The 24,314-nt window shown below is 47.3% G+C and overlaps 1 long non-coding RNA gene across 2 annotated transcripts in view; it reads left to right on the plus strand.

Moving 5' to 3' along the window:
• The first annotated feature begins 15,287 nt into the window (after positions 1-15,287).
• Positions 15,288-24,314, plus strand: part of LOC310706055 — a 542,773-nt gene continuing 533,746 nt past the window's right edge. For both annotated transcript variants that reach the window (XR_014525600.1, XR_014525601.1), the window contains exons 1-2: positions 15,288-15,419; positions 18,984-19,059. This is a non-coding gene — a long non-coding RNA (uncharacterized lncRNA). The remainder of the gene's footprint in view (positions 15,420-18,983; positions 19,060-24,314) is intronic.

The following is a 24,314-nucleotide window of genomic DNA, read 5'->3' on the forward strand; positions in this document are numbered from 1 at the left end:
ATTTTGAGATATCCCTCTGCCATTTTCCAAAACATTCCACTCTGTCCACGATCTGTAGGGTTTGAAACAGAAACAACATCTTTGGCAATACATTCATCTTTACAGCTGATATCCTTCCCAACAAGGAAAGTTTTAGTCTTGACCAAATTTCTAAGTCCTTTTTAATTTCTGACCAACATTTTATATAATTATCTTTAAATAAATCCAATTTTTTACCAGACAAATTAACCCCTAGATATTTCACTTTTTTGACCACGATCAACTCAGTCTCCTTCTGAAACCCCTCTATTTCTAAAGGTGTCAAATTTTTTGCCAGAACCTTAGTTTTTTGTTTATTCAACTTAAATCCCGCCACCCGACCAAACTCATGGATTATTTCTAAAACTCTTTTTGTGCTAGACTCTGGCTCCTGTAATGTTAAAACTAAGTCGTCTGCAAAAGCTTTCAGTCTGTATTGTTTTTCTCCGACCTGTATTCCTTCTATCTGCTGGTCCTTCCTCACCAAATTCAGCAACACCTCCAGGACAGAAATAAATAAAAGAGGTGATAGGGGGCACCCCTGTCGTGTCCCTTTTTCAATTTTGAACTCTTCTGTCACCACATTGTTCACAATCAGTTTGGCCTTTTGCTCTGAATATATTGCTTCTATACCATTTTGGAACGCCCTTCCCACTCCCATTCCTTCCAAGTTTCTCTTCATAAATTTCCAAGATATATTGTCAAAGGCCTTCTCTGCATCTATAAAGATTAACACTGCCTTCGTATTCATATTTGTCTGCAACAGCTCCAAAACATCAATAATATTCCTCGTATTATCAGACAAATGTCTCCCAGGGAGAAAGCCTGCTTGGTCTTTATGGATAACTTCATTTAATACTTTTTTAAATCTACTTGCCAAAATGTCAGCAAAAATTTTATAATCCACGTTCAGGAGTGAGATGGGACGGTAGTTCTTTAGTTGGGTCTTTTCAGATTCTACTTTTGGTATCAAAGTGATGAATGCTTCTTTCCACAATTCTGGCGCCCCCTTCCCCTCCATAATTTGATTGCACACCTCCAGTAGCGGCTGGATCAGATAATCTTTTAATGTCTTATAGTACTTGGAGGTAAGTCCATCTGGGCCTGGGGACTTGCCTAATTGCATGTTCTGAATGGCACTTTCAATTTCCTGCTGTGTTATTCTGTAATTCAGGGTTGTTTGTTTGTCTTGAGATAATTTTTGCAGTCCATTTCTCTTTATAAATTGGTTTATCTCCATCTCTGCTTGGGGCCCTTGGGTAAACAATTTTTTAAAATATCTCTGGAAACACTTTCTAATTTCTTCTGGTTTCTGAATGCATTCTCCTTCAACCTCCAGATTGGTAACAAAGTTCAATTTTTGTCTCTTTTTCAGCTGCCATGCCAGCAGCTTCCCACATTTATTCGCCGATTCAAATGATCTTTGTTTCATTTGTTTAATTTTCCATTCAACTTCTTGGTTTATCAATTTCACATATTGTGCTTGATGGAATTTGATTTCTCTTAAAACTTCTTTTGATTTTGGATTCAATCTCAGCCTTTTCTCTCCATCTCTTATCTTCTCTAATATCTTGTCCTTTTTACCATTCCAGAGTTTTTTCTTAATTGTATTCTGTTGTATCAGAAACCCTCTCATAACTGCTTTACTCGCGTCCCAGATTGTTTTCTTTTCCACCGAGGTGTTCAAGTTTATCTCAAAATAACCCTTCACCGTTTTTTGGGCCTTCTTCACAATCTCTTGATCTCTAAACAAAGTGTCATTCATTCTCCATCTGAAGGATCCTGCTGGTGTGAGTCTCAAATCCAATTTCAAAGCATTATGGTCGGAGCAAGTTTTAGGGCAGATCTCTATTTTTTTAGTCTTAGGTGCCAGTCCTCTAGATGTCCAAATTTGGTCGATTCTTGTCCATGATAGATGGGCCTCAGAAAAGAATGTCCCTTCTTTACCTAATGGGTTTTTTGTCCTCCAAATGTCGATTAAGTCCATACTGTCTGTTAGTTCAAAGAAAGTCTTAGGTAGTCTGCCATCTTTAGTTAAGTTTTGATTTTGTGACTTATCCATATAAGTGGAAACTACTCCATTCATGTCTCCCATCAAAATGATGTTAGTATAGTCAATATGATCCAGCATTATCTCATGCAGCTTTTTGTAGAATTCCGATTTCCCCTCATTTGGTGCATATATTCCTACTATCAAAAATTTTTCTCCTTGTAGTTGAATTTCAATCGCCAAAATTCTCCCTTGTTCGTCTTTAAACAGAAACTTCGGTGCTAGGTTCTCCTTTGCATAAATCACTACTCCTCTTTTCTTGACCTTGTCTGATGAAATAAATTCTTGGCCTAATCTTTTATTAATTAACACTCTCCTATGGAGCCTAGTCACATGTGTTTCTTGCAGGCAAATAATGTCCAATTGCTCTTTCCTCAATATATGGAAGATCCTTTTCCTTTTCTCGGGGGAGTTCGCGCCATGAATGTTCCAACTGAGAAGCTGCAGAGACATCCTGGATCAATTTGTTAGCCTATGGGAGTGTCTCCCTTGTCGTCTTTGCCTGGAGGTGGAACCGGATTCAAACCAAACGAGGGGGGTGGCCAAGCTCCTGCTACCCCTTTCCGAAGGTCTTCCCCGTGATCGTTCAGGAACTTTTCTTGCTCCTCTGCTGTTCTAATTCTTACTTTCTTCCCTTTCAAGTTGAAAGATAGTCCTTGAGGAAATTCCCACCTATAAGGAATTGTGTTGTTTCTCAATAAGCTTGCAAGGTCTTTGTATGTAGTTCTCAAATCCAACAATTGTTTCGGTATATCTCTGAAGATTTCTGCTGTCTTCCCTTGAATCACCAATGAATTTTTGAAGTGTAGGCCGAGTATATTGTCTCTTTCTTGCTTAGATCTCAAGATGATCAAGCAATCTCTTGATTTGTCCTTTTTAACCACTCTTCCCAGTCTAAAAGCGGTGACAATTTTAAAATCCTTCTCTTCTGCCAAACCCAGTCAAAAAACTGATCAAATCTTCTTTCTCAATTTCTGGGATATTTCTGATCCTGAGATTGCTTTCCCGGTTCTTCAATTCCGCCATGGACAGATAGGCTTGCTGTTCATTAATCTGTCTGCTCAGTGGTCTTACTTCCTCTCTTAATTCCTCTATTTTCTTTTTATTTTCCTCTGTTTTGAGATTTGCTTCTTCAGCTAATTTTCGATTTTCTGTTGTTGTTGATTGAATATTTCCAATTGCCTGTGTGTTTTGAGAAACTTGGTCAGTCAATTTATTAATTGTATCTGTCACGTGGTCAAATTTCTTATTTAATGCTGATAACTGGTCCAGTATTTCTTTGGAAACTGGATCTATTCCTCCTGCTGCCATATCCCCAACAGCTAACTGTTTAGGTTGTTCTTCTTGCAGGCCTGTCACAATTGGGACCGAAGATCTGCGTAGCTGCACAGGCAAAGTTGATTGCAACAGTTCAGTTTGTTTTGCTTTTTTAGCAGCCCTTGTTTTTGGTGCGCCACTCATTCCACAGCTGTCCAAGACTCAAGGTCAAATTGTAAATCCCATGGGAAAGACAATCCAGGATGTAAAAATCCAAACAAAATTTGCAAAACAACCAGCAGTTCTCAGAGACTAGAGTTCCACAATCCAGTAGGGGGAGCTCCCCAGAAAGTAAGGATAGAGGAAAAAAATAAAAAGTTTCCACCATTAAGTTCCCAAGTAAAAAAAACAAGAAGTTTTGTAAAGTCCAAATAAAAGCCAGAACACAGGAGAGAGCCTCAGCATTCACTTTAAATTGCAGAGAATAGAGATTCTTAACAATGGTGCATGCAACAGTTTCTTATTTGTAACTTCCACACAAGCCCCAATGTAACTTTAAAACTTTATACACAGTGACCGCAGTCTGATGGTTCTTTTGTAACCAGGCAGCCCTAGAGCTGGGTTTCAAAGTTTTGTAATCCACAGAAAGAAGAGAGAAAAGTCACTGTCCATGTCCATTTAAAAAAAGAAAGAAATACAGTTTCTTTAGTTTCCAATAATCAAGTCCAAATTTGCAAGGTATATTCCAATTTCCTTAAACCCCCTCTCAGCGCTTCAGCTTTGAAGTTTCTTTGCTTGCTACTTTAAGCAGAGTCGGAAGACGGACTTCCTTTTAACGTCTCCCGCTTTCAGTCGAATTTCAGAAATTTAAGCTCAAAGATCCCAAGTGTCTTACTCACGAGTATGTTGTTTCAAGCCAAATTGTCAAGAGAAGAAAGGTCAGCGCTCATCTGCAACAGCCGCGCGGCTTCGCTTCCACGGAAAGAGCGATTGAGATTAAGTTAAACAACCTATGTTTGATTTTGGCTGATAACAAACATTTCACTGCGATTTTTGGTTGAATGTGCATTCTTTTTGCTTTGGTTGTGTGATTCTAGTGCAAACCCAAAAAACACCATGCAAATTCAAATAAGCCCTCTTGAAGCTTATTCGTCTTCTGGAAGAAACATATGGAAGAGGAAATATGGTGTTTCTTTATTTTGGTCGCATTACATTCACTTTGCGATTTTTGGGTAAATGTGCATTAACACCAAAGAACACGACTTTTTAATAAGCAAAATCCAAGATTCTCCTTTCTATGTAGACGGAACCCAAAACAACCTGTTTTGCTTTCTTTAGGCTTATTATACTTTACCTTACCTTTACTGTTAACCAACCAACAGGCTGTCTCTGGGCAGACTACTATCTCTGAGGCAGACTTCTCTTTTCTGGGCAGGCTTCTTGGGAGAAGGGGGCGAGCCTGTTAGTCCACCAACGGGCAGCTCCGCAATCCAGACCCGGTCCTACAAATGCAAAGTGACGGCACCCCCCAAGGCAGGGTGGGGCCTCTGCTCCCTGGGGGCAGAAAGTATGTGCCTGTGTGTCTATGCATTGCAGGGGATTGGACTGGATGACCACCAGGGTCCCTTCTAGCTCTACCATTCTGGGCTTCTACCTGTGTCTGTGTGTTTAGAAAGAAAAATTGCTATCGTGATTATAATTATAATAATGATTGCAATTTTTCTTATTGTGATTTTGATTACTTTTCTTATTGTAATTGTAATTATTAAAATTAGAATATATAATTAAATAATAATTATAATTATTATAATTATTGAACCAGATAAAGCAGATAAATTTAATAAATTATCTCTATTCTCATGGTCACTTTTCTTTGCTCTGGCCGGAAAGAAGCCGTGCAAAAATACTGTCTCTCAAACCCTGGATCCACAAATTGCTGGGCTTCTTCACCTTCCTTGCTGCTCCCCTGGCACTGCTCCTCGCACCCACCTCCGGCTGCGTACGCTATGTTGTCCACCGCAAGACACGGGTTCAGACTAGCAGCTTTAAGTCTGCATTCCTGCCAGGGAGGAATTCGAACCCACCACCTGCTGAATGCCTCGCCCAGAGAGGCATTTCAAAGTGGCAGGGAGTTCCAAAGCCCCCCCCCGGCACTGTAGCAGTGAGTCCCAAAGGGGTCATTGGGATTTCTTTTTCATGCTGAAAAGCCCCATATCTTTATAGGGCATCCAGTGGCAGGCAGTCCCAAAAGTGGACAAACACTGTCACCTTTAAAAGGAGTTTAACAGGAATAACATAAGGAAAATTCATTATTATAGCAACTCCAGTGGCAGGCAGTCCCACAGCCCCCAAACTTTCTGAGAAGGCTTGCCTGAAACTTGCCACCGCTGTCGACCAGAAGCTTCTCCTCTTGCCAGGCCCAACCAGAACTCGGTGCCAGCTGAGAGATGAAAAGAAGAGTCAGGTGGGCAGTGGATTCAAGTGCTGGAGGCTCTTCCTTTGGCAGGGAGTTCCATTGGCCCAAGCAAACCCTGACTTGCCACTTTCTCCCTGGAAAGCTGGTAGTGGTAGCGGAAGAGTCTCGCTTGCGAGGCGGGTGGCACGGCGCCCACCTGGACGGAGACTAGCACCCTAGAAAATAGAAAATACTTATTGGGAGAGAAAGAGAGGGCTGAATCAGCTCCGTTCACACCCAGCTGGGTGTAAATTGTTATTGGGATGATTCATTCCCATCCCCTCAGCCCACCACACAGGGTTGTGAGCTGGAGGCACTCAATGGTCATCCCTCCTGACCCGGACACTTAGGGGTGCCTTGTGTGAGCCCCACCTTCATCACCCACCTCAGCCCAATCCCAGCTCCACCAATCGCCGTGGGGCATCCTCCAGCTTCAGGTGTCATATTCAAAATCGCACAAGCCTGAGCGGGAAACCACATTTTCAGGAGTTCTTTAATAGAAGTATGGGATAGATACAAAAATATATTGGAGCCAAAAGTCCCTTATTGGCTATCTCCGCTGGAGGTAATGAGTGTTAAGAAAATTAATATGAGAGGTAATTGGAGTACATATGGTGAATTGGTAATTAAAGAAGGAGGAAAATGGAAATTGAAACCATTTGAACAAGTTAAAGATTATGTATATGATTGGTTGCATTACTTTCAAGTAAATGAAATGTTTAAAAAAGACTTAAAAGAAAGGGGTTATGTAGAAAAAGAATCTAAATTTCAAATAGACATTGTCAGGGCTGCCACCCAGTCCCAGCTCACATAGGACCAAGTCAGCCAGCGTTCAGTTTCAAAGAGTCTTTATTGGATTACCGGTTCCATTTCCAAACTGCAATGTGCAGCCCTACTTCTTCTAGGTCAGAACGACGAAGACCCGTCTGAGTCTCCGCCTCTAGCGCACCAGCTTAATACCCTAGCCTTGCTCCACCTCCTGCGCCTTTCCTTCCGTCTCTGGGTCCTTCTGCCCCCCTGGGTCTCTCCCTTCCTACTCTCTTCTGACGCGGACCCCCCTGACCCTTCCGCCTCTTTGCGGCGGGCTTTGGGACCCGGCTCGCTCTCTGGGCTGCTAACTGCGCCAGCTTCCGCTACATTTGAACTTGGCGCGCGCGCCCAACTCTCCACTTTCCTCTTGATAGTTTCATCGCTCCCCGAGGTGGGCGTGACTACTCCTGACTCATGCCCTCCCTCCTTCTGAAAGTCTCCGGAACTCGATATCTGGTCCCCTTTCTCCCCGCTGCTCCCGACTGGGCACGTGGGTCCCGATCTCCAACTGCTGCTCTCTGATCCCTCTCTGGACCCTTCTTCCTGGGGTGTCCCCCTGCTCTCCCCCCTTGCTCTGGCTGCTGGCGCTCCCTTCTGGGAATCCTCGGACTCGCTAGACAGGCTCGGTGATCTCGGGTCGTCATCCCCACTCATCCTTCCTTCGTATTCCTCCCCCTCGCTCTCTGTCTCCTCCCTTCTCTGCGTCTCTGCTCCTGAACCCCTGACATCCATCCCCCCCTCGAAGCCCCCCCTTCCCCCCTCCCCGCTTTCAAGGGTGGTTGGTGGGTGCTCCGTCATCACGGGAGTGAACGTCGGATACAGTTCGCTCCCCGTTGCTGGCCGCCAACTGAAGACCTCCGAGTCTTCCTCCCCGCGTTCGTCAACGGTGATCTCCTCCGCCTCCATTTCGGTGCCGCCGTGCTCGAAACCAAGATCCTCCCCGCAAACGTCCATGTCAGTCTCTGCGTCTGTCGCTGGACCTGGTATCTCCTGCCACTTCCGGCGCCACTGCTCCTCTGGCCGATCGTCCCACCAATACGAGTTGTCGGACGCCGAACCCTCCGGTGACCCCTCTGGGTGTGCGCGGTGCGGGTTCCCCGTCCGAGTCGAAGCCATGGAACGTGCTGGAGGAAAGCGTGGGCGTGAACAACCAGTCGTCGAAGAAGCCCGCTGGCATGGGTCTGTGTGGGAAAAGGGCATGAAACTCGTCCTTGAGCAGGGGTTCCTCCAAGGCGTAGTCCGGCACCCAGCTATTAGCACTGGCCCGGGTGCCCTCCCTTGCTAGGAGATATTCTACTCCGTCTTCCCCCCATCTGGAGTCCAAAATCTCCGTGACTTCGTTGATGGGGTCCTGCTGTGGCAACCTTCCCGCCTCCGTCCGTTCCGGAGACTGACTCGGTGCCGTTCCTGGTTCCTGGAACCTGTGCGGTGCCCTGTAGGGAGTGAGCACCGACTTGTGGAACACCGGATGCATCCTGGAACCCTCCGGTAGCACCAGCCTGAAAGCCACCGGGTTGATCTGCGCTTCGACTTGGTATGGACCGAGTTGCTTGTGCCCCAGCTTTCTCTTGGCTAACGATCGGGTCGGCACCGCGTGGGCTGCCAACCAGACCCAGTCTCCCACTCGGATCTCCTCGCCCACTCGCCTGTGCTTGTCAGCTTGCACTTTGTATGCGTGCTTCGCTAGCTCCAGCTGCCGTCTGAGTTGATCGTGGACCTCTTGCAACTCAGACGCAAAAGCGTCCGCCGTTTGCGGTTCCCCTTCCCCCACCCTGTCCAGTCCAGGGAAGGTTCTGGGATTCCTCCCATTGTTGGCGAAGAACGGCGTCACCCCTGTGGACACGTGTTTCGTGTTGTTGTAGGCGAATTCGGCGAGCGGCAGGTAATCCACCCACGTCGCAGGCTGTTGATTGGCATAGCATCGCAGGTACTGCTGCATGATGGCATTGACCCTCTCCGCCTGCCCGTTGGTCTGCGGGTGTCTGGCTGATGTCAGGTTGATCTTGACGTTCAGGAAGCCCATCAGCTTTTGCCAGAAATTCGAGATGAACTGGCGTCCACGGTCGGACAGTATAGACCGCGGCAGCCCGTGCACTTTGAACACGTGGTCTATGAACAGTTTGGCTGTTTGTTCTGCCGTGGCCACCTTCGCACACGGTATGAAATGTGCCATCTTGGTGAACAAGTCCACCACCACTAGTACCGCTGTCTTGCCTCTCGAGCTGGGTAGATCCGTGACAAAGTCCAGGGCCACTCTCTCCCATGGTTCAAACGGCGTTTGCAGCGGTTCCAGCAGTCCCGCCAGTGGTTTGTGCACCGGCTTGGCCCTCTGGCAGGTGTCGCATCTCGCGACGTAGTCCGCGACTTCCCCCCTCAGTCTGGGCCACCAAAAGTCTCTTGCGACCAATTCCACCGTTTTTTCTGTGCCAAAGTGCCCGGCCGTGGGTGCGTCGTGCAGCTGCTGCAGTACCCTGGCGCGAAGTTCGTCTCCCGGCACGTAGATGGCCCCTTTACGTAAGAGCAAGCCGTCCCGTATCTGGAACTCGTCGCCCTTCGCCGTGCCCTTGTGCACCTCTGCCATCTTTGCCTGCGCGAATGAGTCGTCCTGCAACGCCCGTCGCACCGCATCCAGGTCTACTGTGGCTGAAGCGCACGCCCACGCTGTGGGCGCGAAGATGTGCATGGCCGCCGCTGGCGTCGCCTCTTCGAGGTATTGCGGTTTTCGGGACAGTGCATCCGCCATGATGTTGGTGTCGCCCGGGACGTACTCAATTCGGAAATTGAAGTCAGCAAAGAACTCCGCCCAACGTATCTGCCTCTGGTTCAGGAACCGAGCCGTGCGCCAGTGCTCCAGATTCTTGTGGTCCGTGCAGACCTGCACCATGTGTTTGGCGCCGATCAGGAAGTGCCTCCACGCCTTGAAAGCTGCATGAATGGCAAGCAACTCCCTATCCCAGATGGTGTAGTTCTGCTCCGACTTGCTGAGCTTTCTGGAGTAGAACGCCCCCGGCCTCCAGACCCCCTGTGGGTCCCTCTGCAGCAGGACAGCTCCCACTGCTCTATCGGACGCGTCTGTCTCTACCCGCAGCGGTCTGCTGGGGTCGATATGCAGCAGTTGCTCTTCCGACGCGAAGAGACGCTTGAGTGTCTGAAAGGACCGCTCCGCCTGCTCCGTCCAGATGAATTTCTTTTTCTTGGAGCTTAGCGTGTCCGTAATAGCCGCCGTCTGCATCGCGAACCCCTTGATAAACTTGCGATAGAAGTTGGCGAATCCGACAAACCTCTGGACCTCCTTCCGGTTGCGCGGGCTCTTCCAATCCAACACCGCACGAACCTTGGCGCTGTCCATGGCTAGCCCCTTGTCCGACAGCTTGTAACCCAAGAAATCCACCTCCGTCGTGTCGAACTGGCACTTCTCCAGTTTGGCGTACAGTCTATGCTGCTGCAGCCTCTTCAGCACCTCCCGAACGTCCTGGTCGTGTGCTTGCTGCGAGTCAGAGAATATCAGGATGTCATCCAGAAAGCAGACGCACTTCTTGTAGAGGAGTCCCGCCAACACGTGATGCATGAAAGCTTGAAAACAGTGAGAACCGTTTTGCAAACCAAACGGCATCACCCTGTATTCGTAGGTGCCCAGAGGCGTGAACATGGCTGTCTTCCACTCATCGCCCTCCCTCATGCGGATGAGATTGTACGCTCCTCGCAGATCCAACTTGGTGAACACGCGTCCCTTGCGCACCGTCGCCAGTAGGTCGTCAATCCTGGGCATGGGGAAATCGGAGGGCTTGGTCATCCTGTTTAAGAGGCGGTAATCCACTACCAATCTTTTTTGGGGCGTGTCCTTCTTCTTCACGAAGAAAACAGGACTGCCCCCTACTGCTCTGGACTCCCGGATGAAACCGCGCTGCAAATTGTGATCTATGAACTGTTTGAGTTCCTGTAGTTCGTCCTCAGACATGGAATATAGCTTCCCCTTCGGCAGCGTCGCCCCTGGCAGGAGGTCAATCTTGCAGTCATATTGCCTGTGCGGTGGTAGCTTGTCTGCCTCTTTCTCGCAGAAGACCTCCAGAAAGTCCGCGTATTTGTGGGGGACTGCTTGCAACGTTCACAACTGCAGTTGTGAGTCCTCCTCTTCTCCCTCCTGCCTGGGCAGGATGCAGTGTTCTGCGCAGTAAGAGGAGCCGAAGATCAGCTGTCTCTGGTACCAAGCCAGCGTTGGACTGTGCCTGTCCAGCCAACTCATGCCCAACACAATGGGCGTGTCCGACAGTCGGGTGACATTAAAACTGATGACTTCCCTGTGGTTACCAAGTTGCATCACCATTGGTGGCGTCTGCTTCACCACCTGCCCCCCTAGCAACTCTCTGCCATCCACTGTGACGACTTGCAGGGGCAGAGTGGCAGGCAGTAGCTTTATAGCGTGCTGCTCCACAAAATCCTGTGCTATAAAGTCTGCGTTGCTTCCAGAATCCACAGAAAGCGGCACTTCGATAGTGACGCCATTGGGCAGCTGGAGAGACGCTGTGAGCTGCACTACTGGTTTGGGTGGGAGGGGGTCCGTGGGTTGCAATATCGCTGGGGACTGCTTCACTGATGCGTCTGGCTGGGCCCCAGTGCCTCTGTCTCCAGCCAGACATCGTCGTTTCCCTGCTGGGGTTCGCTGTGCTGCGTGGCCGCTTTCACCGTTGCGGAGGCTGCAGTGTGCTTGGAGCTCCTCTGGGGACACTCTTTCGCCAAGTGTTGAGAGCTGTCGCATATGTAACACTTCCGGGTCCCTCTAGGAGGTTTAGTCTTGACTGCCGTCGGTGCAGAGGCTCTGGTAGCTGACTGAGCCCTGGCGCCTCCCACCTCCATAGGTTCCACCCCCCCCTACTGGCGGAGGTGTGGATTGCGCACGCGCTGCTTCCCTTGGAACGAAAGAGAAACTTCTCGCTGCTTCGCGCCCTCCACGTCCTTCATCTCTGCACCATGGACGTTCTTCCAGCCTCACCCCCACAGTCAGCGCCCTTTGGACCACTTCCTGCGTGCTTCGGGGCCTCTCCCCCCTCGCAATTTCATCCTTCACAGCCGAGCTTAGACCCTCCCAGAACAGGTCCCTGACTGGGGGCGAATCCCGGTCCCATTCCAAGGCACTGACCAGCGCAAAAAAGCGGGCGTGGTACTGCCGGACGCTCGCCCTCCCTTGTTTCAGTCCATGAATCTCCCGTCGGGCAAGATCCACATCAATGGTAGACAAAAAACACGCATCCATCGCTTTGATAAAGGCATCTGCACTCTGAAGCGCCGGATCTTTATCCCTCCACAAATTGCGTAGCCACGCTTTAGCATCCCCATGCAAATGGGATAGTATAAACCCCACTTTCTCTTCCTCATCTCTAAAGTCTTTTGCCAGCAGTTGCAGTGCGCACATTACATCTGCTCGAAAATTGGGGTACTGTTGTAAATTCCCATCGAAGTGAGCCACAAGCCCTCCTGCTCTCCGTGCCAACCCAACCCCCTCCGGTCTGGGTCCTGGCTGCCCGTGCTTAACCCATGCTTCAAACCTGGCGTGGAGATCTCGGTAGGCGGCTGCCGCATCCTCCTCCCTTTTCTTGGATGCCAGTACCTCCGCATTCAATTGGGTAACTGCCTGTTGCAGCGCTGAAACTTTCTCTGCTTCCGTCATCTCTGCCAACCGTCGTGAGCTTGCTCCCAAACACCGATCCCCTCCTCCAGCTGCTTCTGTCTCCGCTGCGAGGTATCAGGTGTCAGAAGCTTAAGAGACGGGTCTTACTGTCAGGGCTGCCACCCAGTCCCAGCTCACATAGGACCAAGTCAGCCAGCGTTCAGTTTCAAAGAGTCTTTATTGGATTACCGGTTCCATTTCCAAACTGCAATGTGCAGCCCTACTTCTTCTAGGTCAGAACGACGAAGACCCGTCTGAGTCTCCGCCTCTAGCGCACCAGCTTAATACCCTAGCCTTGCTCCACCTCCTGCGCCTTTCCTTCCGTCTCTGGGTCCTTCTGCCCCCCTGGGTCTCTCCCTTCCTACTCTCTTCTGACGCGGACCCCCCTGACCCTTCCGCCTCTTTGCGGCGGGCTTTGGGACCCAGCTCACTCTCTGGGCTGCTAACTGCGCCAGCTTCCGCTACATTTGAACTTGGCGCGCGCGCCCAACTCTCCACTTTCCTCTTGATAGTTTCATCGCTCCCCGAGGTGGGCGTGACTACTCCTGACTCATGCCCTCCCTCCTTCTGAAAGTCTCCGGAACTCGATATCTGGTCCCCTTTCTCCCCGCTGCTCCCGGCTGGGCACGTGGGTCCCGATCTCCAACTGCTGCTCTCTGATCCCTCTCTGGACCCTTTTTCCTGGGGTGTCCCCCTGCTCTCCCCCCTTGCTCTGGCTGCTGGCGCTCCCTTCTGGGAATCCTCGGACTCGCTAGACAGGCTCGGTGATCTCGGGTCGTCATCCCCACTCATCCTTCCTTCGTATTCCTCCCCCTCGCTCTCTGTCTCCTCCCTTCTCTGCGTCTCTGCTCCTGAACCCCTGACAGACATAATAAACAATTAATATAAAACTCGGTCAAAAATGTATAAGATATTGTTGGAATATGGCATACGAAAGATGAAGAGGTTAAATCGGTAATGATACAGTGGGCCAAAGATTTTGGGTATAATATTCAATTTGATGAATGGGAAAAATTGTGGAAAGAGAATATAAAATTTACTGCATGCACGGCACTGAAAGAAAATGTTATGAAAATATTTTACAGATGGTACATCACACCTGTAAAGTTAGCAAAGATGTATAAGACGTGTAACAAATGTTGGAAATGTAAAGAAAAAGAAGGGACGTTCTTTCATGTGTGGTGGGAATAAGAAAGTGAAAAGCTTTTGGGAAATGATATACAATAAAATGAAAAAACTGTTAAGATATACTTTTGCCAGTGGCATAGCGTGGGGGGTGCAGGGGGGGCCGGCCGCACCGGGTGCAACATCTGGGGGTTAGGGTTAGGGGGCGCAAATCCACGGGTTAGGGGGCGCAAATCCACGGGTTAGGGGGCGCAAATTACTTGCCTTGCCCCGGGTGCTGACAACCCACGCTACGCCACTGACTTTTGCAAAAAAACCGGAGGCTTTTCTTTTAGAGATCTTAGGAAAGGACATAAGAAGAAAAGACTGTAAACTCTTTCAATATGCAGCAACGGCAGCCAGAATCTTGTTGGCCCAGAAATGGAAGCAAGAGGAAATACCGACGATAAAAGAATGGAGACTGAAATTGACAGATTATGCGGAATTGGACAAATTAACTGGGAAAATCAGATACACCAAAGACCAAAAGTTCATCGAAGACTGGGGAAAGTTCCTACTGAAAGTTCCTATCTGAAAAACGTATGCGGCGTGAACACAACTCTAGTGGGATTTCAAGAGGCACTGTAAAAATAGAGAAATATTGTTAATATGAAATAGTGGGGGAAGGGAGGTATAATGGCAATACGAAAGAAGGGAATGTGTAATTAAAGTTATAAATATGGATGATTATCAGAGACGCTGAAGGAAGTTCAAAAAAGGAGATAATTTGTTGTATTTTGGATAAAAATGTATAATTGCATGGAAAATCAATAAAATTTATTATAAAAAAAACAAAACAAAAAAAACCTTATGCAAATAAAGCATTGCTTATTCTTCATCCACTGGTGTGCTTATTGGCTCCAGATCCAGAAATAACCCTGCCCTTGGCAGAACATATACAGTGCTTTTTCTGGGGGGGGGGGGCACAGAGGAATGCATAAAACATTTTGTGAATGTACTTTTGTCCATTTACTGTATTTATTTTTCCCGGTTTGAACTAAAAAATGGCGATTTTCTTGAGTCAAAATGAGAGTACCCCCAATCATTTTTTTTAGAAAAGAAGCACTGCATATATACACACACATATACATATATCCGTTTTATTTTTATTTATTTACAAACGGACACCTATATCTAGGTATGTATATTCTTGTATATAAACTTCCGCGGCCCACCCGCCCCATCCCTCCGCCAAGGGGCACGAGAGGAAGGCCACTGGGGGAGAAAGGCAGGTGAGGGCGGGGCGGGGGGCAGGGCTGCCCCCTGGGGAGAGCGGGGTCGAGAGAGAGTGGGCGGGAGAAAGAGAGAGGGCCAGCCTGGCTCGGCACGTCTCTGCTGGCCCAACGTCGCAGCGCCTCTTCCGCCCGTTTCCCTCCCCTTCCTGTCAGCTTGCCTCTCCTCCGGTGACACCTCCTTCCGGTACCCCTGCCCTCGCCCAAGATGGCGGCAGCAGAGGCTCTTCCGCCCGTTTCCCTCCCCTTCCTGTCCTCTTGCCTCTCCTCCGGTGGCACCTCCTTCCGGGTACCACTGCCCTCGCCCAAGATGGCGGCAGCACAGGCTCTTCCGCCCGTTTCCCTCCCCTTCCTGTCGGCTTGCCTCTCCTCCGGTGGCACCTCCTTCCGGGTACCACTGCCCTCGCCCAAGATGGCGGCAACACAGGCTCTTCCGCCCGTTTCCCTCCCCTTCCTGTCCTCTTGCCTCTCCTCCGGTGGCACCTCCTTCCGGGTACCACTGCCCTCGCCCAAGATGGCGGCAGCACAGGCTCTTCCGCCCGTTTCCCTCCCCTTGCTGTCGGCTTGCCTCTCCTCCGGTGGCACCTCCTTCCGGTACGCCTGCCCTCGCCCAAGATGGCGGCAGCACAGGCTCTTCCGCCCGTTTCCCTCCCCTTCCTGTCGGCTTGCCTCTCCTCCGGTGGCACCTCCTTCCGGTACCCCTGCCCTCGCCCAAGATGGCGGCAGCACAGCCTCTTCTGCCCTTCCGAGCTAGGAGTGCAGAAAAAGGTGAAACTGCCAGGAAAAGGAGAGGAGGAGTGTGTGAGTGAGTGAGTGAGTGAGTGAGAGTGAGACAGGGAGCATCCTAGTAGAGATGGAAGGGGAGCCCAAGGGTCATCTAGTCCAACCCTCTGCAAAGAAGCTCAGAGCTACAATTCCCAGGTCTTCTTTGGGAATTCTATGGGAAATAAGAGTTTCTACATTCATGAGCATTCACTTAGAGTGCGCTCATGTTTTTACCTTTTATTGAAAGCGGCCACAAGTGACTTGGGTGGAGTATAAATAATAAAATTATACTGCTCCTGCTGCTGTTCTTCTCTTACCCTAACTCACATCCAACCCAATACCAAACCTTAACCCGAATGCTCACCCTAACTCAAACCTAATCCTCACTCTAACCCTAAACTTAACCCAAACCTAAGCCTCAGTCTAAACCTAAGCCTAATTTAACCCTAACCCTAAGTGATAAAATTATATTTCTCCTTCTGCTGTTCTTCTCTTACCGTAACTCAACCCCAACTTTAACTCCTAATCCTAATCCAACTCAAACCCAACTCTCACTGTAACCCTAACCTTTACCCAAACCTAATCCTAAACACTTTGCTTCTTTTTGTGGTGTTTTGTGTTATTGCTTCATTTCGTAGGTCATGAGGCTTTCTTTGTTTCTTGTGGTGTTGCTTCATTTAGCAGTTTTTTAATTGGCTTTTGTGTTTCTTTTGGTATTGCATCATCTTCATAGGTTGTTTGGATTTCTGATTAATTTGCTTTGGATTTCTGGTAGCTCTGCTTCTTTATGATTTGTTTCTGTGTTTCTGGTGTTTTGGCTTGGTTATGCCAAAAAATTGAAGACATACCACCAGAAGCACAAAAACCAAGAAATATTCCCAAAATGAGGCAAAACCAGGAGACATGAAAACCAAGCCAAATCAATGGAAAAGAAACAATCTCACCCAAAACCGCAGAACCATTCAAAGTAAAAGAAGCAAAACAATTAAATGCAAAAAACAAGCAAAACCACCCCAAATTAAACAAATCAGCAGAAAACAAAAAAGCAGTAAAGCCACCAATTACAAAGCAATGCCACAAGAAACTGGAAACCAGTTTTTAAAAAGCAAAACCAGAAACTCAACAAGCATGCAATTTGTGGGAGTCCAAAAGCACTTCAAGCAACAGAAATTAACCAACACAGCATACTAGTTTTCACTTAGTCTTGGGTTTCTGGTGAATGTGCTTCGTTTGCAGCTGGCTTCATTTCTTTTCCATTGGTTTAGCTTGTTTTTTGGACTTTTGCTTTATTGCTTCTTTTGAGAAGTTTTCTTGTTTTTGCATTCTGGTGGTAATACTTTTGAATGCTTTGGGGGTTTCTGGTGAATCTGCTTTGTTTGGGGTTGGTTGGCTTCTTTGTCAGTTTCCATTGATGTTGCTTTTACATGGTTCTTCTGCTTCTTTTCAGTAGGTTTTTGTGTTTTTAGTGGTTGACTTCATTGTTGGAATGGTCATTAGACATTTCTGGTGGTTTTGCTTCATTTCTGGTGGTTTTCCTTTTATTCTTGGGATTATCAGATCTCATACAAATTAATATTCTCAAAGGTGCAAAACCCAAAAAACCTAGAAATGAAGCAAACTCACCATAAATCCAGCACCCAATCTGTTATGTACTAACCTTGGATCCTAGAATGCAACAACTGATTGGTCTTTTCCTGCAGGCCAATCAGGCTCCAAGAGGGAAGCAGAGTTAGCTAGTCAGACGGGACTCATTGTGTAAATAATGTATATAAAAGCCTGAGGTGGGGGGGGGGGCAATAAAGAGCATGAAATACATACAAGACTCTGAGTATATTTCACAATTGTAATTTATATAAAAGAATCTATGAAACGAAAACCACAGAAAAAATTCAACATAATCCCAAAAACAAACCAGAAACAACAGAAACAAACCACATCCACCAAAGATGAGAAAACCAATTGAATAGAAATTCAAGAAACTCACGCAGTAAACATCTCAGGGAAAAGCAAAATCACCCCCACACCATGCAAAACTAAGGTTTAACTGGCTTTGGGGTTTCTGCGCAATTTACTTTCCCCCTCTTTTGGGGGGTTTCTGGTGGTATTTCTTCTGCTTCTCACATTTCTGCTTCTTTTCAATTGGTTTTGGGATTCTGGTGAATTTGGTAATGATTTGATTAAAGTCTCTGTCTGGCAATTTTCCTTTTTCATGAATTCCTTCCTTGTTGGGTTTCTGGTATCTCACTTTTGGTTTTCACATTTCTCTTTGTTTTGCTACGTTTCAGGTAGTTTGCTTACTTTTTGGAATTATCCAGTCTCATAAAAATGAAGCAATATCATTAGAAGCTTAAAAAGCATGGAAAAAAAAAAAACCCCAGGCACTAACCCTAACCCTGAACGTCCACCTATCCCCTGCCCTAGCTCTAACCCTAACCCTGATATTCTGGTCATCCATCTTGGGGATAACAATCTGGTGAGGTAAATTCAGTTGAGATCACTAAATATCAGCTGTGCTTCCTCATCCCTGAGTTTATCATAGTTTGGTTTGGAATGTTGTAGAGGTGCTTATGGAGTGGGGGCAGCCTTCCTAAGAAGGGCAAGACATAAAGCTAATCATTCTACAACGATGTTTGTGTTTGAAAATGTGGGTGCTTATATCCCTCATGGCAGAATTATGTTCTGTGCCCCACAGTTGTATAGACCTGGTGGTATGCATCTTTCTGATTTGGGTTGTGACATGATTCTTAAGGATCTGCAAAGAGCTCTGTTTGAGCACTTGCGTGTTTGTGGGTGGAGGTGAACAAGCACACCTGCCCAGACTTACCAGTAATTTGATTTGGTTACATTGGTCAAATCTGACTAGTTTTGCCGATCCTCAAGTTGTTATATTTAATAAATACAACCTATTTATCCACTTTTGGTTGTCTTGACTCTTCCTCCTGATGTGCTAGGAACCACTCCGTTTGGGGGGCACTGCAAAACATGCGGTTTTTACTGCAAACATTTTGCCAGACTTTGGCCTTGATTTGGAGTGAATCAGGCAATGTTGGGTCTTGGGGTGACCTTATGACCCCTGTCACTTACTTGGTTTGTCGGGCAAAATGCTAAAAAAATTCTACAATGTCTGGCAAAATGCTACAAAACTTTTGCCAGACTTTGGCACCAGTTTGGAGTGAACCGGACAATGTTGGGTTTTGGATATTAATTATGAACCCCGGTTTGATGTATCAATTACTCTATGGGGTGTTACAAAATGTGGGGGTTTTGCTGCAAAACTTTTACCAAACATCAGTTGTGATGGGATCCCAGATTTGGGGTTTTGTAGTTAAATGAAGCATTCTTTCAGTGCTCCTCGGGAAATGTGCAGTTTCCGTCAGATCAAACTAATACTACTGGATAAAATGATATGGTTGTTGATTATCAGACAGTTCTCCCATTTATCAAGGAAAACGTCTGTTATGGGTGGCTTTTGCTTGGTGTGTGTGACTGTTGACAGACAGATTTGAAAAGGAACACAGCTTCCTCTGTTTGTCTCACAGTAACTTACTGGCCTTTTTGATTATGCAGTCGGCTCGCCCAACACTTCCAGCTGGATTCCGAGGACAGGAACTGATTCTGCTAAAGGCTTTCTGTGAATATACCGGTAATTCCAGTTGATTTGTTTTAATGGTCACATAAAGGCACTTTCTTTGGTTATAAAATGATGTTGTGAGTCTTATATCTGAGCAGTCAATAAACTCCCTCCCCCACAGAAACGCTTGTCTTACTTCTTCTTCTGCTTAGCATCCATACTTACATGTTTGTTTAAAGAAAGACTAACCCCACCCCGAACCCCACCTCCAGCTTTCATTTTATTATTCTAGTGACTAGTCACTGTTCATAGCAACACTTGATTTTGTTCCTAGACAAACTGCCCTGAAAGACAGTTACTATGAACTACATGTGTCTTCTTGATATATAAGGTTGTTGCTAGTTTCTGCTGTTAACAGAAAAATCTGAGGGCTCCCTTGGACAAAAAGCAAAGACACCAACCAGGATAACTTGGAGCAAAACAGCAGCCTGTAGGCTTCGCCTTTATTGAACTGTTGCAACAGGGTATTCCCTTCACTTGCAAGAGAGAGGAAAGACCCAGAACAATGGCCTGCAAGACCTTATAAAAACTTTTGAAATTCCCCTCCTCTAGGTCAAGCCCACCCCCAGAAACATCATGCATACATTACAGAAAGGAGGGGTTGACATCATGCATACATTACAGAAGGGGTTGACATCATGCATACATTACAGAAAGGAGGGGTTGAAGGAGGAGTTGTGGTGGTAACCTGAGTGTCCTGTCACCTGGCTGGTTCCTCCTTTCCCCCTCCCCATGAGTACTTTCCAGGTGACAAAGGGGAGTTTGCAGTTTCCTGCCCCCAGAGGGAAAATCTGATTATTGTCCTTTGTTTCAGTCTGTGCTGAATCCATCCACTGTTCTTTGTGATTTTGATTGTCTTCTGTCTGGGATTATCAGGGTTGACATAGCAACTGGGCAGGGCTCCTGTGGATGTGCTGGGATGGTGAAGGGATTATGGCTGACCAGAACCAAGCCACCCCCTTTGATAGTCTTTGTCACATGGAGTAAAATAAAATGGAACAGTGCAAATCCGATGTATGGTTGATTTTCTATGAATTTATAACAGAAATGTGGCGTATGTAGTGTGTGAGTGTGAGTGTGTGTGAAGTTTGTACAAACAGAATGATTGGGGTGGGGGGGTTCCTGCTACACTGCAAAACACTTCTTTATCTTTCAACAAGAAATAAATGAATAGGAGGCTGCCCTAAGGAAGAAGTGTGATTGCATCTGGAATATCAGACTCTCTGTATTTTTATTTATTTACTTGATTTAGGGGTGGCCGCTTCACCCCCTGGTTATGCCCATGTCCCCAACTAACTGAGCTTCTTGGGATCATCCTGCCATGCTGTGAGCTACTACATTATCCTGCACTTTACAGAACCTTCCTTAGAGAATAAAAAACTGAGGCAAATTTCCAGTCTAAACAGGCTACACAAAAAGAAACAGCAGCGATTCTTTATGTTTGACTTAGAATCATAGAATCATAGAGTTGGAAGAGACCACAAGGGCCATCGAGTCCAACCCCCTGCCAAGCAGGAAACACCATCAGAGCACTCCTGGCATATGGTTGTCAAGCCTCTGCTTAAAGACCTCTAAAGAAGGAGACTCCACCACACTCCGTGGCAGCAAATTCCACTGTCGAACAGCTCTTACTGTCAGGAAGTTCTTCCTAATGTTTAGGTGGAATCTTGTGCTTGAGCGCCTGATATCTCAGAAAATCAACATCAGTGTTGGGGTGGGTGGGTCAGGGCATTTCCAAAATGTTATGATAGATGGAGCCATGGATGTGGCCAAGGGGGGGCCAACTAAATAAAAATAAATAAAAATACATAGCTAACTGAGGTTCTCACCCCCTAACAAAAGGCCTGCCCCCACTAACAAAAATGCTGGCTACGCCCATGGATGAAGCCAACTACAGTGTAGCATGTGTGGGCCGTGGGGGCACAAATTTGTGGCAGGGGGCACAAACAGGTGCCCCCAAAGCAGGCTCCCTCATTGGTGCCTGGCTCTGTGTGAGAAGGAGCTGACCTAAGCTGTTTTGCTTCTGCTGGCCAGAGTTCTGTCCTTAGGTTAGGCCTGACCCAGGGAAGAGAGCAGGAGGGTGGGTGGCCGCAGTGCACCTCGCTCCCAGTCACAGCAGCAGCTCCGCCTCCGGGTCACGTTTGACCTGGCGCACTCAAGGAGCCTGAGCAGCAGCTTCCCTGCCCCTCTCCTCCCCTGGACATGTGGGGCATGCCCCTCTCCCCTCGTTGAGTTCTGCAAAGGCAGCCTGAGACTGAGGAGGAAAGAGCTCACTGCTCATGCCAACCCTAGAGAGGATGTAAGAAAGAAGCAGGCTGTTGGAGGACAGCAGAGAAGCAATTGAGCTTGGTGGAGCAGTGCCCCAGTCCCCCTTAAGGATGAGCCTCCACTGACAGGGAGCAAGAAGGAATTTTAAATGGCGAAAGACAGGAGTGCCTGGCGTGCTCTGGTCCATGGGGTCACGAAGAGCCGGACACGACTAAACGACTAAACAACACAATATTGGCATGGGAACTACAATAGCTCAATGCTGCAATTTGTCTACCCTACTTAATATTTACCATTAAGGAAAGTATAAAGTCATAGAGTAAATCCTTTCAGCTTGTTGATGTGAAGCAGCAGACCTCAATCTGATACTGCAAATGTTATAGAATTATTGAATATTCAGAAGTATACCTCTCCACCACTCCTTAGTCAGGCTAGTTTTGGGCATTTATGGCAAGATTATCCCAAGTGGAAAGGAATAATGTATTTTCACTGTTATGTATTCAGTGGTCTGTCTTTGCTTCCCATTGTCTCAGGAATTGGGTAATTACCATCTCAAAGGAATGGCCAGACTACCAGGAAAGGCAATCAGATAAGGCATTATCAGATAACCTGGCAGACAGGAAAAACAACATTCAAATTTCTATTGTAGAAATTTCCCTTTTCTGTGATGGGCTGACCCATGTTTGTGGGGGTGGTCTTGAGCTCCAGGGCAGGGAATTTCAAAATGGCAAGCACACATTGTTCGCGGTCCTCCTCCCCTCTCCTGCGTGTGAGAGGAGCACCCTGTTGCAACAGTTTAATAAAGATCAGGCTTACTAGCTGCTTTGCTTCTCAATATTCTCTGGTTGGCCTCTGTTATTTTCTCCTGCCGATGGAGAACCTACAAGGTTCTCCAATAAAGGAATAAGGGCAGATTTTGTTTACAACAACACAAAGACATCTGAAACTGTCGAATAAACTGCAAGAGTTTATGGAAAATTGCTTTCACACACTAAAAGTTCCCTGTGTAGCCTTATTGGAGTTCACCGATTGGGTCTGCGTTGCTCCGTGACAGGAGGAAGGAAGTCAAAATGACACCGAGTTGGTTCAAAGAAAGAGTTTATTCTGCTCTCCGGATAGCAGAAGGCACTTGCGTGGTGAGTCCACAGCAAGTCCAAAGAAATGACAAGTTTCATGCAGTATATATACCCTCCAGGCACCCTCTCCCTCCTTCCAACCACGTTAGCTTGTATACGTAGGTTGACATCACATATGTTCCTGCTCTGGTACTCTCAACCATAAAAGGGATTTCCTTCCTGCACTCCTGACCATAAAGGATATTCCTGTTCCTACTCCTATCTTGGAGCAAGAGGTCACTACTTCCAAGAACATGCTCTGGCGTTAGTCCCAGACTTGGGTCTCTGCGTCATTTGTGGCCAGGACATAAGATATGCCTGTGTCTGTTCTACTGGTATAGTCAAGGCCAGTCTTGCCGTCAAACTGATAAGGTAGCGAGCTGTGTTCTTGTTTTGCATTTGCTCAATGGCTAAAGTTTATGTATTTTAGCTAAGGAGAAATGGGGATTTTGGTGCAGTTTAAAAACTGCCTGCACAGTCAGTTTTGGGGTTTGGGAAACCCATTCCTTCATTCCCTCCTTTTCTTTTGGACAGCCTTTCGGCTCGTCCCAAGGTACTGGCTGGTATTCTCGTGTCAGTGCTGTAATCTGGGGCCGAATCATTTGTAACATCATTTTATGCATCATATTTAGCAGGCATTGCGTTAAGCAGGGTATACAGGAGCAGAAAAGAAGCAAGATTAGTCCATTAACATCATTACAAGTCCTCTAAGCCACCCAAGGTTCAGAAGCCACTGAGTCAACCAAGACATGTCCCATCCGTTCCAGGTTGGGACAGGAACATGGGCTACTTTCTCTCTTTCTGTTGCCAGGTGTCGAATAGCTACACCATGGTCAGAGATGTTAAAGCCACAGGCTCCTTCTGTCAAATTTAACGCAGCCCAAAATCCGGCAGAAGCCAAAATCGGGGCCATAACTGAGGACTCATTCCAAGGCACAGGGAGGAGGGGTACTCCTCCCAAAGCATCTGTAGGTCACAGAGTGCGAGAGGTTCCGGGTGCAGACCGTGCAATTGGTTCGGTTTTGCAGAATAGGCTTCCATTTCTGCGTGTTGCGGGCACCCCATTCTCTTATTAGCCTTAAGTGGTTACCTCAAGTGGTGTGGGCGCAGCGATGGCCAGAAATTAGAAGACTACCATCCTGGCTAAAACCATGTCCCCCCACAGCCCTACCTGCATCATTTGGGCACAGGGATATATCTATTTCCTAATACCTTCTTTTTCTAACACCTGGGGTACCTCCCACAAAGCTTCATACAAAGCTATATATTCAAAGGGAAAGAAAAGAAAATGTCCTCTTTTAGTCCATGCTGGATTCTTCTTTTGCCGTGCGTAAGTGGCACCAGCAGGGCGGTCGTCTGGTGGGCGCCGAGCTGATGCGGTGAGGAGAAGCGTGAGGTGGCGTCTGTAGGGTGAGTCGAAGGGGTTGGTGTAGATCAATCGTAGCAGTCCAATCTGATACTGCCTGGGGTTTGCTTCATCCTTCAAATCAGGCCTGCTGGGATATATGCAGTCAGGTGTTGGAGGCCCATTCTCTCCCATAGGTGGTGGTGTAACCAGGTTAAGAACCTCAGTAACTCGAAGCTGCAACTGCAGGTGCATGAGCAGTGCTTGGCAAAGGGAGATAGAAAAATAAGTTCCTTTCATGTCCAACAATGCTGGCCCAGCGTGAGGAGTGACGCACGTGGTTTCCTGTCCAAAGGTGAACTTGTCAGCTTTTGTAATCAGAGTGGCAGCAGTCACTGCTGTTCGCATGCAGGGAGGCAAACCTTGTTTCGTAGTGGTTAATTTTTCAGACAAATAGGCTATGGGTTGGTCATCATCAGGGTCTAAAAATTACCTTGATAAAAACATATTTCGCCATGTGCAAATGGCTTTGGATACCT

This window comes from Podarcis liolepis (genome assembly GCF_965112155.1).
Source record: "Podarcis liolepis genome assembly, chromosome: 4".
Taxonomy (NCBI): Eukaryota; Metazoa; Chordata; class Lepidosauria; order Squamata; family Lacertidae; genus Podarcis; species Podarcis liolepis.